This window comes from Silene latifolia, chromosome 1, assembly GCF_048544455.1.
Source record: "Silene latifolia isolate original U9 population chromosome 1, ASM4854445v1, whole genome shotgun sequence".
NCBI lineage: Eukaryota > Viridiplantae > Streptophyta > Magnoliopsida > Caryophyllales > Caryophyllaceae > Silene > Silene latifolia.
In genome coordinates, this window is record NC_133526.1 from 52,187,252 (window position 1) to 52,200,576 (window position 13,325).

Genomic DNA, 13,325 nt, shown 5'->3' on the forward strand with positions numbered 1-13,325 from the left:
ACCTCATTAGCCCAAGTTATTGAGCTAATACGAAGAAATAAGAGGTTGCAGCAGTGTTTTCAGTCGATCGACTGGGACTATTAGTCGATCGACTGATCTGCAGTTTCCAGACGATACTGTTCACGTTTGCATGGTCGATCGACTGGGTTATGTGGTCGATCGACCACCACTGCTGCTATATTCATTCACGACCTCTCCCCTGCTGTTTTTGGTCGATATGCGGATTTAAGGGAGTTTTCTACTCCACTTTATTTTCCGTCGAATTATCTATTTCTTCTATTGTCTCATTTGTGCACAATTTTTACGCTTCAAAATTGTTTTCTCAGTCTTATACGTGGTATTTTCTGTCTTTCAGGCACTTTTATTGGTTGCACTGCTTGCTACTGAAACCTCCTAGCTCACGCTGGTTTGGGGAGGTTTCCTTTGCTGCGCTTAAAGTCTTGTGAGTTCCCGATTTCCACTTCATGTCATATTTATTTATTTCGTTTACGCAAATTCTCATTTCTCTTTTCTTCATTACATGATTTTGCACAATGGGGACATTGTGCGATTTGGTTTGGGGAAGGGTTTTGCGTCGCATATCATTTGCTTGCATTCACGTTTACATTTTTGTTTTGCATTATTTATTTCATTTTCTATATATACAAAAATCAAAATACCAAAAAAATACCAAAAAATGAAAAAAATGAAAAATTTCAAAAATTTCAAAAAAATTCACGTTTATTTAAGCATATAGGTCGAGTCGGAACGGTAGTATTTCCATGATGATTTTGCATTTCCACCTGTTTTGCCCGAGCCTTGCTAGATTAATATGTTATTAGTAGAATCGTAAATGCGTATCTACGAGTTTTCGTTACATTCTTGCTGAACTTGAGATTTGACTTAGAAAATTGGCTAGCTACATCATATTTCTGAGTATTAGAGCCTATAACTGGTGACATCTATGACCAGTTTATCTAGGAATGTGAGTAGTACTCCTTATGAGACATGTTTTCTTAATTTGCATAATTATGAACTTGATCTACTTAATACCTGTATGCATTCGGTTTGTGGTTTGTTGACACATGTGGTAGAGGTTTCCCTTTATTCATTTTACCCATGAACCCCTCATAGCCAAAAATAGCCTTTTTGTCCCTTAACTACATCCTATATTTAGCCTGCCTTTGTCAAGCTAGTAGTATTAGTTTTGGGAATGTGTTTATTTGCGGTTTGGTTATATGCTCATTTCGAGATGATGGGTGAAATGGTGGAAGGAAAGAGAAAAAAAAAGAAAAGAATAGAATTGAAAAGAAAAAAAAGAGAAGAAAAATGACTCGAAAAAGAAGAGAAAAAAAGAGACGAGTGCTGTAGAATCCGGTCGATCGACTGACCATATTGGTCGATCGACTGCATCCCGAGAGAAAGAAAAGTTCGAAAAAATCACATGTTGCAATTGTTATGATTTGGTGATTTCCACTCCCATATTATCATTTGTATTCTTTGGGGAGTCAAATTTTGTGGAGATTGTGAGTTTTGTGCCTTGAATTGGCACCGTATTGTATCATTTACATTGAGCTTGAAGTTGGGATTCGTTTATGGTTTGGATTGTAGTACTAGCTTGGCTTATTACTCCTCATATCCAAATTTATCTTAGCCCCTTCTTACCCTTTACCTCACATATCCACATATACCTCGGCATGTGTCATGGTCATTTGTTGGTTGGAATGCATATGTACGGTCATAGAGATCATTTTCATATTTTATTGCTGGCATGTCTTCATAGGTCGTAGTTAGGTGAGAGTCTTTACAAAATAAATTCTTTCTATCCTCTTATATATTCACCTTGTTCTTATTTGAGTGATTTGAGCGACCCGTGAGAGTCCAATTTGATAAGTCTCTATGGTTGACGGTTCAGCAGTTTTTAACGGCTTCATAATTCGTTTGCATGATTCATATTGCTAATTGATTGTTGGTTGTGCATTAAATTGGTTTAGGCTTTACATATTGCAATTCGCTCTGAGACTGAACTCGTTCCATTAGGTTTTAGGATCGAGTCTAGTTCTTGCTTGGGGACAAGCAAGGTTTGGTTTGGGGAGATTTGATGCGTGTCCAAAATATGATGTTTCACACTTTATTCTACACGCATTTCAGAGCTCAAATGTGCAATATATGCCATTATTTTCCTATTTTCCTCTACTTTCGTGTTTTTGTCTATTATTGCAGAAATATGAAGAATTGAGCGGAAATCGAGCCAAATCCGTCCTTAAGTAATTAACATTGCATTTGACATGAAGTATTGACTCGAGGAATGAGCTTGGTGCGCGTTTCAAGGCCTAAAGATAGCAAAAGCATGGGTGCGTACGAGTTTAACAAGCGAAGAAGCACTTCACAATATTGCAGCCTGCTTCAGATGGCAATATCTCGAGTTCTAGAGCTGATAATCGAGTAATTCCAATTGTAGGTGAAAGATTATTCTCTTAGCTTTCCAACGCCGCGTAGAACGCCTGATTTGACCAAGGAACGAAGAAATGGCAGCTGTTTTAAGATCGGGTGCGCTACTGCAGAATTCGTCGAAATGCACTCTTTGTACAACAACCTTGGTCGATCGACTGGTGCTTATGGTCGATCGACCAGAGCACGAGATCAGAAGCTACTGTTCAGTATAGGTTGGTCGATCGACTGAGCAACATGGTCGATCGACCACTCCACGAGCAGATACGAGAATTAAAAGATCGAGATTTATCAAGCCCATGAGTTATTAGGTTTAGGAATAATAGCTGCGTACTTTTTCTATAAAACGCAGCATGAACATTCAGAAATTGATCAAGTTTTTACATCTAGTTTTCATTCAGTTTAGAATATCAAATAATTAGGGTTCGGGATATTGTTTCGGATTGGATTTTCGTTTATGGTCTTTAATCATTCCGTTACAATTCTTCTGCAAATTCGGTATTCCCTTATTCTTATTTCAGTTCATCTTTATTGCATTAATAGTATAGAAATTGCTAGTTATTTTTCCCGAAACCGCAATTGTCATTTATGTTAATTGTTTATTCCATTAATCCAAGCATGAATTCTTCTGTTTATTTCCTTAATATTATTGTTGTTATCATTCCCGTTATGAGTAGCTAAATTGCTTGTGCTAGGATGTAGGGGAATTATAGATTAGGCGGCGTAGATTACACACGGACTGAATTCGCATGTCAGTCGATCGACCGCCATACTTGGTCGATCGACTGACCACGTGAGGTTTTCCTTTCGTTTTAATTGTTTTAATTCTTTATTCGACGAATCGAGTGCACACGACTAGTTGAATGTTTAGGATATGACTGACCCATTAGATCGAGAGATAGGGACAGTTGTTAGATCACCAATTAAAATGACTAAATTATGCCGAGATCGAAAGATAGGTAAAGTTTAGATTATAAGTGACTTTTCAGGACGAGAGTCGTATTAGTGATATTAGGGACTTATAGCGAGATCGAAAGATGCTATTTGTTAAGAGTGGACCGAGAGGACCGAGAGGACCTCTTTATTTCCCGCCTCATGTGTTCTGATTTAGACCTGTTTAGTATGCTGCCGCCGAAACTATATTGAACCGACCCTCCTAGTACCTTTCTTTATCTGTTTAATCCGTTATTTATTTTATTGTCTTTTATTACTCTTAGCTATAGACCAAATCAATTAAACCCCCACAACTGTTACCTTAGACCAGTTTTAGACAACTGAAATTCCCTTCCTCCCTGTGGTTCGACCCGTGCTACCACTAGCTTCTGTTAGTTTAGCTCGGAATTATAAATATTATTTTTGATACTAAAACGACGGTATCAAATGCCGTCTTGACATCCATCTGGAAGAGCTTCATTCCTTTGTGTGCGGCGAATGCAATCAGAAGTCTAATAGCTTCAAGACGAGCAACAGGTGCGAAGGTCTCGTCATAATCTATTCCTTCTTATTGATTATACCCTTGGACCACCAATCTTGCTTTGTTTCTGACAATGATTCCGGCATCATCCAATTTGTTCCTGAAGACCCACCGAGTTCCAATGACTGTTCGATCCTTTGGTCTAGGAACTAAATGCCAAACCTTGTTTCTTTCGAACTGTTGTAGCTCTTCTTGCATAGCTACAATCCAATCTGATTCAGCAAGAGCTTCATTGATGTTCTTTGGTTCGATCATGGATAGGAAAGAGTAGAAAGAGCAGAAATTGTTCAAGGAACGTATTGTTTGAACACCCTTCTTAATATTCCCAAGATTATTTTCCATGGGGTGTGAATTCTTGTATTTCCACTTCGTTGAAGTGCTTGGTTCACCATTGTTATTTGAGCTTGTCCCGACTTCATTTGGTTCGGAATTTGAGGAAGTTCCCCCTGAATCCAATTCGGGTGTTGTGTTTGAGTCGATTATAACCTCGGACTCTACACCTTGTTTTGGATTCAATGTTACAGTAACATCATATATAACATTGGTTTGGGAATTCTTATTTTGAGTCGATGTTATAGTATCATCAACTATAACTTTGTCCTTCTCCTTTTTGTCTTTTGAGGAACGATCAAGTTCATCGTTTATTCCCTCAATCTCATTATCCTCTAATTCCAAATCCGGGGGATCGTCTCTAGAGAGACGAAAGTCGGGCTCATCCAAGTCTTCTTCCTCATCCTGTAATGGCTTATCGAACACGTTATCCTCATCAAAAATAACGTGTACACTTTGTTCAATACAAAGAGTCCTTTTGTTGAAGACCTTATAAGCCTTGCTATGATCTGAGTATCCTATGAAAATCGCCTCATCACTCCTAGCGTCGAATTTACTTAAACGGTTTTTACCGTTATTATGTATAAAACATTTACTCCCAAAACAACGAAGATGGGAGATATTAGGTTTTCGACCTCTAAGGAGTTCGTAGGGGGTTTTCTTAAGGATAGGTCGGATCATAGCACGATTATGGATGTAGCAAGAAGTACTAATGGCTTTAGCCCAAAAGTTACGAGGTAAACCACTACACAAGAGCATTGTACGTGCCATATCTTCTAAGGTTCTATTCATACGTTCAACGACACCGTTTTGTTGAGGAGTTCTTGGTGCAGAAAAGTTATGCCCTACACCATTAACTCGACAATATTCTATAAAGGTTTGATTATCAAATTCGGTGCCATGATCCGTACGAATAGATACTAGATTAGTCTTATATTTATTTTGAACACGTTTCATAAGACAATCAAATTCATCAAAAGTTTCGTCTTTTGAATGAAGAAAGATAGGCCATACATACCTTGAGTAGTCATCTACAAGAACAAAGACGTACCTGGATCCTCCTCTACTCTTTACCTTCATAGGTCCACATAAATCCATGTGTACTAGTTCAAAGGCTTCATTTGTGCTCACTACTCTTTTAGGTTTGAACGATGATCTTACTTGTTTACACCTAGCACATGTGTCACACATCTTTTCTTGGTCGAACTTGATCTTAGGCAATCCTTCAACCAAGTCCCACTTCTTGAGTTTATTCAAGGTTAGTGAGCTAATGTGACCGAACCGTTTATGCCATAAACAAGGATCATCAAGTGTAACTTTCATACACGAAAAAGAGTTAGTAGGCACAACATTTAAATCTACCATATAAACATTCCTTTTTCGGTGGCCTTCAAGAATAACGTTGCTAGTTCCTTCAATAATAATGCGACAACTATCAGTATGAAAGACTACTTTGTTACCTTTGTCGCATAGTTTAGATATGCTTAGCAAGTTGTGTTTTAGGCCATCTACGAGATAAACGTCACTTATTGCGTGAGACTTAGAGATTCCGATTTTGCCAACGCCGATTACTTTTCCCTTTTGTTGTCCCTGAACGTCACTTTTCCTCCGTTGAAGGGTTTAAGTGAAAGAAACAGATTCTTATCTCCGGTCATGTGTCTCGAGCATCCACTGTCAAGATACCATTGATTGTTTTCTTTCACCTCTTCCTGCATAAAGGATTAGATACAGTTTTTAGGTACCCAAGCTAAGTTGGGTCCCTTATGATTAGTTACTCTAAATACTAAATCTTTTCGAACCCAAACACGTCTAATGACCGTTTTTCTAATCTTAGGTTTGTTTGGTTTGGGAGGAATTCTAGGGTTAGGGTTTTCTCTAGGTCTAGGAATTTCTCTAGGTCTTTCTTGACTATTTGCCTTGTGAATAGGTTTACTGGGTTGAGATCTACAAGGGCTTTGTGAAGTGCTAGGTTTCTTAGAGTAGTCAAAGGCCATGTCATAGAACCAACGAAATTTATTGTTCCTTTCTTCGTTAGGTTCGTTAGTGAGAGTTTCCTTATCCTCGTCAACTGTGTCAACAGTTTTGGCATGTTCGGCATTTTTTCGTAAATCATGAGCCTTTTTGACACAATTGATTTGGATGTGACCCGTATGACCACAGTAATTGCAAATCAAATATTCAGGAAGATCAGCATACTTCCTTTTTCTAAAATCAAAATCCGAAGGTGTTGATTTGCATTTAGAGTGATCTCTACGGCTGTAGCACTCATGTCCTAACCCCATCTTCATATTATTGTCGGATTGTTCGGTTAGGAAGTTTAGGACTTTTGTGCTACCTTCCCACTTGTCATGGACTTTTCTAGCGTGTAGAAGTAGGTCTTTTAGGGTTTTCATTTCCTCTTAGCATTTCGTGTGATCTACATCATTGTCCTTTTTAAAGTTGTCACGAAAGTCTTGGAATCGTTTGTTAAGAATGAATACAACATCGGTGTGGTGTTTCTTAACGTTGCTCATATCGGTCTTACATTCTTTCAATTGCTTTGAAAGAGAATCTATCTCTTTCTTTTGATCTAAGATCACTTCTTCATTAGATGTGACCTTAGTTTCCAAAAGTTCTTTGACTTTTCTAAGTTCTAAAGTTATAGCTTCATTAGCTATAACTTTGGCTTGAAGATGCTTGATGTTAAGCTTTAGGTCAGAAGTTATAGCTTCATTAGCTATAACTTTGGACTCTAATTCCTTCTTTTCAGCCTTAGTAGAATCTAATGTTATAGCTTTCTCAGCTGTAACTTTAGATTTCAACTTCTTAGCTTTAGTTTTGAGAGTATGATTCTCTTCCGCAATTTCGAGAATCTGTTCCTTTAGATCTTTCAATTCCAGATCCTGTTCGTGACACTTATCAAGAGATTGTTCAAAGAATTCAATTAAAGCACTTTTAGACAATTTCCTAACACGTTTCTTAAGCTCAAGGTAACTTACCTCTTCATCATCGTCTTCGTCTGATTCTCCAAGAAAGCAATAGTTTGAGTGAGAATTTGTGCTTTCATCGTCACTGTCGGAGATTAGGTCAAGACTAACACTGCTGAGACAAAGGTTTGCTACTTCGTCGTCTTCAGATTCCTCGTCATCTTCTGAGTCAAGGTCTCCCCAACACGAAGCCATCATAACTTGCTTGAATTCTCTCTTTGTCTTCTCACGTTTCGTCTTGTCCTTTATCTTCTCCCATGTTGGACAATCTTTGATCATATGACCAGATTCTCCACACTTGAAGCAGCCTCTATTTGCGAAGGACGACTTTGAGTCATTAACCTTTTTGTTGAATGACTTGTTGTTATTGTTATTATAGGATGATTTTGTTTGTTTATTTCGAAAAATTTTATTTTTAAAACGTCGTGCAAACAAGACAGTTTCATCCTCTAGGTCAGAGTCCACTTCTTCGCTCTTTAAAGCCATACTCTTATTGCGACTTGGTTCAGCATCGTCTTTGTTAAGAGTAATTTCATGGGCCATGAGCGCACCTATGAGTTCTTGATAGGATAGGGTTTCAAGATCTCGTGATTCCTCCATTGCGGTGACCTTAGCACGCCACTTCTTAGTAAGGCTCCTAAGAACCTTTCTAGCAATGTCCTCAGTACTGAATTTCCTACCTAGGTTTTTCAGTTCGTTTATGATGCTTGAAAACCTTGCGGACATACTAGAGACTCATTAGGCTCCATGATGAATAGCTCATATTTTTGCATAAGCAAATCAATTCGGTGCTTCCTAACAATGGAAGTACCTTCATAAGCTAATTCGAGCCCGTCCCATATCTCCTTGGCCATGGAACATGAAGAGAATCGATCAAACTCAGTGGAAGTCATTCCGTTTTGCAGAAGACTTATTGCTTTGGAGTTTTTCTCGGCTTTCTTGTAGTCGGCCTCGACATAGTCCTCTTCTTTATTTTCATAGGTAGTGCCTTCCTCGGATGCCACAAGAATTTTATGCTGCCCGTTTTGAATAATCCTCCAGCACTCCCAATCGTGTCCTTTCACATAGTGAGTCATCATGTTTTTCCACAATCCGTAATTCTTCCCATCAAAGACGGGACACTTGAGATATTTGGAATCCATTTATCACGTGATAGGCAAATGAATATAAAGCGATAAGATAAATGAAAAACAAGATAGATCGGCCTCTTTGCGGTTAGGCAATCAAGAGCACGAGGCTCTGATACCAATCGAAGAGTCTATTGATCCAAAATAGTCAAGAGGGGGGGGTGAATTGAGGATTTAAAACTTTTTAAAGCTTTTTCGATTGTGCGTATGTAATTGATTATTTAAAGTTTATTGATTAAACTTTAACTAATCAACTAACGATTGTAAGCAAAGTAAACGAAAGAACGAAACAAGAAGAGACACACCGAATTTTGAAGTGGTTCAGTTTCACAAGTCGAAACCTACGTCCACTATTCTCGATTAATAAATTTAGTACCTTTCTACGGATTACAAATTTACTAACCCAACTCGTACAACTAACTCTAGCTGTAACTCAATGAGTACCGTTAAATACTCGAGTGACTAACTTACGCTAATAAGAAAGTACTAATGATTCTAACAAAGGTTCACGTCAATGAACAAGTTAAGAAATCAACTAAGCACTATTATCTTATAACGATAAATGAAGAACAAGTATGCGAGTTTTGTAACACACGACCTTTCAAAATTTGCAAATCGGTTTTCGTTAAAAACACACGGTTTGCTCTTTTAAAATATGAAAACAATTTTTATGCTTAAGGTCTCTATTTTAGATGTTGTAAATAGCAAAGTATTTATAGGCAAGGAAGATGTAGGCTACACGGTTTCTACAAAAACCCTAATAGCCGAAATAATAAGATATAATTACAAACTATATCTTCTTATTATCTCTTTCCTAAAAGCCATAAAAGATAATAAAGAATATTCTAAAAGATAGAATATAATCTTTCCAAATATTATCTTTACCATAAATTCTAAGATTATGATAAGATTTCCTAAAACAAGAATATCTTTTACCATAAACAAATATATCAAGATATAAGATATGTAAAGATATTATTATAGAATAAAATCTTTACCTAATATCTCTTAGGCAACACGGCACAACACGGCTCATAGGCTCGTGAACCATGCAAACCCTAATCTTAGTATATAATTAGAATTTAGGTTTTAGGAGAGGCTAGATGGAAACCCTAATTGATAGTAAAGTCCAACTAATAAGTTGATCCAATAACCATCAATTAACGCTAACAATAAGACCGGACTCCTCACTAAACCGGGCTTTATACAATAAATATTTTCATTAAAACATATAAAATAAACTTTAAGAAATTGCAAAACAATTTTCGAACCATTTAAAAGTCGTGTATAAAAACTCAGCATTTCAATGTTATAGTAGAAGAGCTATAACATTGAGCTCTTTTACTAGTAATGTTATAGCTGCAAAGCTATAACTTTACTAATTAATAAACTCATTCTTTGATTACCATTACGAGATAATCACCTATACTATTTTAATCTTCAAGGAGATCTTCGGGTATAGGCTACATCATCATTCAAGCTTGATTAATCTTCTAGACGATCTTCGTCTTCACATAATACTTGAATGAATCTTTGAATTGTTTGATCTTGAACAAGGGCTTGAACTTCTCATGTAATCGTCACAATCCTCTTTGTTGCTCGTAATAGGTTAATGCTAAAACACTTAACAAACGATTACACGCAACAAGTATATAATATGTAAAGCACCTTGACATCATCAAAACATAAACATATAATTTATATGGTCCAACAGAAGTACTGTGCGGCGAGATGAATAATAAATTAGGAGTTTGTTTTTATGTTTTAAGAACCTTTAATAATGTATTAGTTTGGTTTTTGTTTTAGTAGCAAACCGGATTGGTCAGGTGTTTCCGCCACCTTGACCCTTTTATCAGTGTTGTACTATGATTATTCTTTTATTTTACGCTTTTCCTTTGTTATATAATCCGGGTTGTTACAAATATCCTTCTGCAATAGATCCTTCCGGACAACCTCTATTCCGCACATAAGATTTCAATTTGCACAAATATCTTTCGATGAAGTACATCCCTCTACCGTGAACTGGACCACCAAGTCTAATTTCTTCTACTAAATGAATAGGTAAATGAATCATAATGTCAAAGAAGCTAGGCAAGAAATGTTTTTTCAAACTCACATAATATTTGAATGATTTCAGTTTGTAGGTAATCAAGGTCTTGACGATTTAAAACTTTACTACACAATTTCTGGAAGAAGGTTCCCAATCTGATCAATGTAACTGCCACATGCCTGGGAAGGGATCGTCGCACAACAACTTGAAGTAAATATTGTAAAATGATATGCGCATCATGACTCTTATATCCCGAAACTTTCTTGTGCGCAATATTTACACATCATGAAATATTAAGAGGCAAAGCCATAAGACAATTTTGTTGCTTTCAAAGCACGGCAAAAGATGTCTTTTTCTTTTGCGGACATTGAATAACAAGCCTTTTTGAAAAATACATGCTTTTGATCATGAGATAGTTGTGGATGAAGGTCTTCTTTAATTCCCAGATCTAAAAGGTCAAAGCGAGCATTTGCATGATCCTTACTCTTTCCGAGAATATTCATCAATGTTCCCAGCACATTATGACAAAAGTGTTTTTCGATATGCATCACATCGAGATTATGTCGACATGCATTGTGTTTCCAATACGGTAACTCGGAAAATATTGACTTCTTCTTCCATGTACAATCACTATTAGTCTTTTTCTTCTGTTTCTTTCCGAAGGCATTCACAAAGTTAGATAACTCTTCTAAAACATTCATTCCGGTTAAGGGTCTCGGTGGAAGTCGTTCCTCGACCTCGCCATTGAAATACTTCTTGTTCCGACGCAGAGGGTCATCAACTTCTAAAAATCTACGGTAACCCATATAACACATCTTTTTGCTGTGTTTTAAATAAAGTGACTATGTTTCATGATTACAACTGGGACATGCAAACTTACCCTTTGTTTTCCAACCAGATAACATTGAATTTCCCGGGAAGTCACTTATTGTCCAACTCAAAGCAGCATGCATCATAAATGTTTCATTCCTTGATTTATCATACGTCTCCAAACCAACAGTCCATAAATCATCCAACTCTTCAATAAGGGGTTGCAACTATATGTCAATATTATTACCATGTCTCAGAATCAATAACGATAACATCAAATATTCTGACTTCATAAACATCCAAAGAACCAATCGTTGGCTGACGCAGTGGTAGCATGGGGCTGCGCTTGGTAGGGAGGTCTGCGGATCGATCCCCCACAACTACGATTGGGAGGGGTTTAAATACCGTAATCCTTGGACACGCCCCGAAATCCGGATTAGTCGGCCCAATGTGGTTCGGATTACCGGATGGTTTAGACCAAAAAAAATAAACATCCAAGGAGGCAAGTTATAATTAATTAACACCATAGGCTATGTACTATGCGCAACACTCATTGTTCGGAATGGATTAAACCCATCAGAAGCCAATCCTAACCTCACATTTCTTGTTTACTTAGGGAATAAGGGGTACAAAGCATCAAACTTCTGCCAAGCTAACTAATCGACTGGATGTCATAAATATCTATCTTTTGGACGCTTCTCAGCATGCCATGTCATGCGTTCAGCAATTTCAGAACACATATATAGTATTTGTAACTTAGGTTTTAGTGGGAAATGCCACAAAATCTTTGCTGGTATTCGATAATTAATTAAGGAACCACTGGACTGGTTTTCTTCACATTGTTTCCATTTGGAGACATGACAAATACGACATTCATCATCATTCTCATACTCCTTCCAATAAAGCATACAATTATTTGGGCATGCATATATTTTCTTATAATAATCAAGTCCGATGTCTTTTACAATATTCCTAGCTTGAGTAAAGTTGCTCGGAATATTTGCCTCTAGAACCATTTCCTTTAATAATTGTAGGAGATCATTGAATGCAACATTTGTGATTCCATGAAGTGTCTTAAACAAAATGAGTCGAATGATGAAAGAAACTTAGAAAAATTTTTACAACCCGGGAACAACTCTTGTTTACCCTCTTCCACCAACCTATAAAATTCCTTTGCTTCCTTGTTTGAACCATTTTGTGTATTAGTGGGTTCATCATGTGCAGCTCTAAATATATCATGTAATGTAAAATCATGAAAATGTGGCCCACCATCTTGTGTTTCACACATAGGTTCAGTTGACAATATATTCTCCCCGTGAAGGATCCATACATCATAATTCTCAACAAACCCAAGTGCTTTCACATGATCATACACTTCATGTCGTCGTAACCAATAACGATTTTTACATCGCTGACAAGGACATCGTAATTGACCCCCAACAACAACTTTTGAGAATGATGCATTCGGGAATTCAATAAGTCCATTTTCAAAATGAGGCAAACATCTAGATAAATACATCCAACATCTATCGTTTCTCATCCTTTGAATATTGAACTGAATTAGAATAAAGTTCACAACAATGAAAACCAACAAAATAGTAAAATTAATCATATGTTCCTATCCACGATTAAAGTATGTGCTTAAACCCAAAATCTATTGGATAAAAATCACATTTCACAAACAACCACAAACCAAAATGAACATAAACAACACCACTAAACTGACATAATATTAGCTAGCAAAACAAAAGTTAAAAAGTTCCATAATTTATACAAAAGACCATGTAACTATATATTAAAACCAAAATTGTTGACCTATAAAGATGATACTAATTTGATTTGACAAGATTCAACAATAAGTGAAGGTAAAAGTGTAATCTCTATCAAATTACAAGAAAAAATTGGATTCAAAGACAAACAACTATAACTAAAGATGCTTACAAGCAAAACAAATTCGAGCAAGGTTCAGTGACGAAATTGGTAAAAGAAATAACGAGATCAAGAGAAGATGCTTACAGTTGGAGATCAATGATTGCACCCACAGTGATGATCCGATGAATAAAATCAAGCAAGGTTTTTAATGGTAAACCCTAAAAGTGACGATATGAATAACCAGAGAAACAAGAATGTCCTAGAAG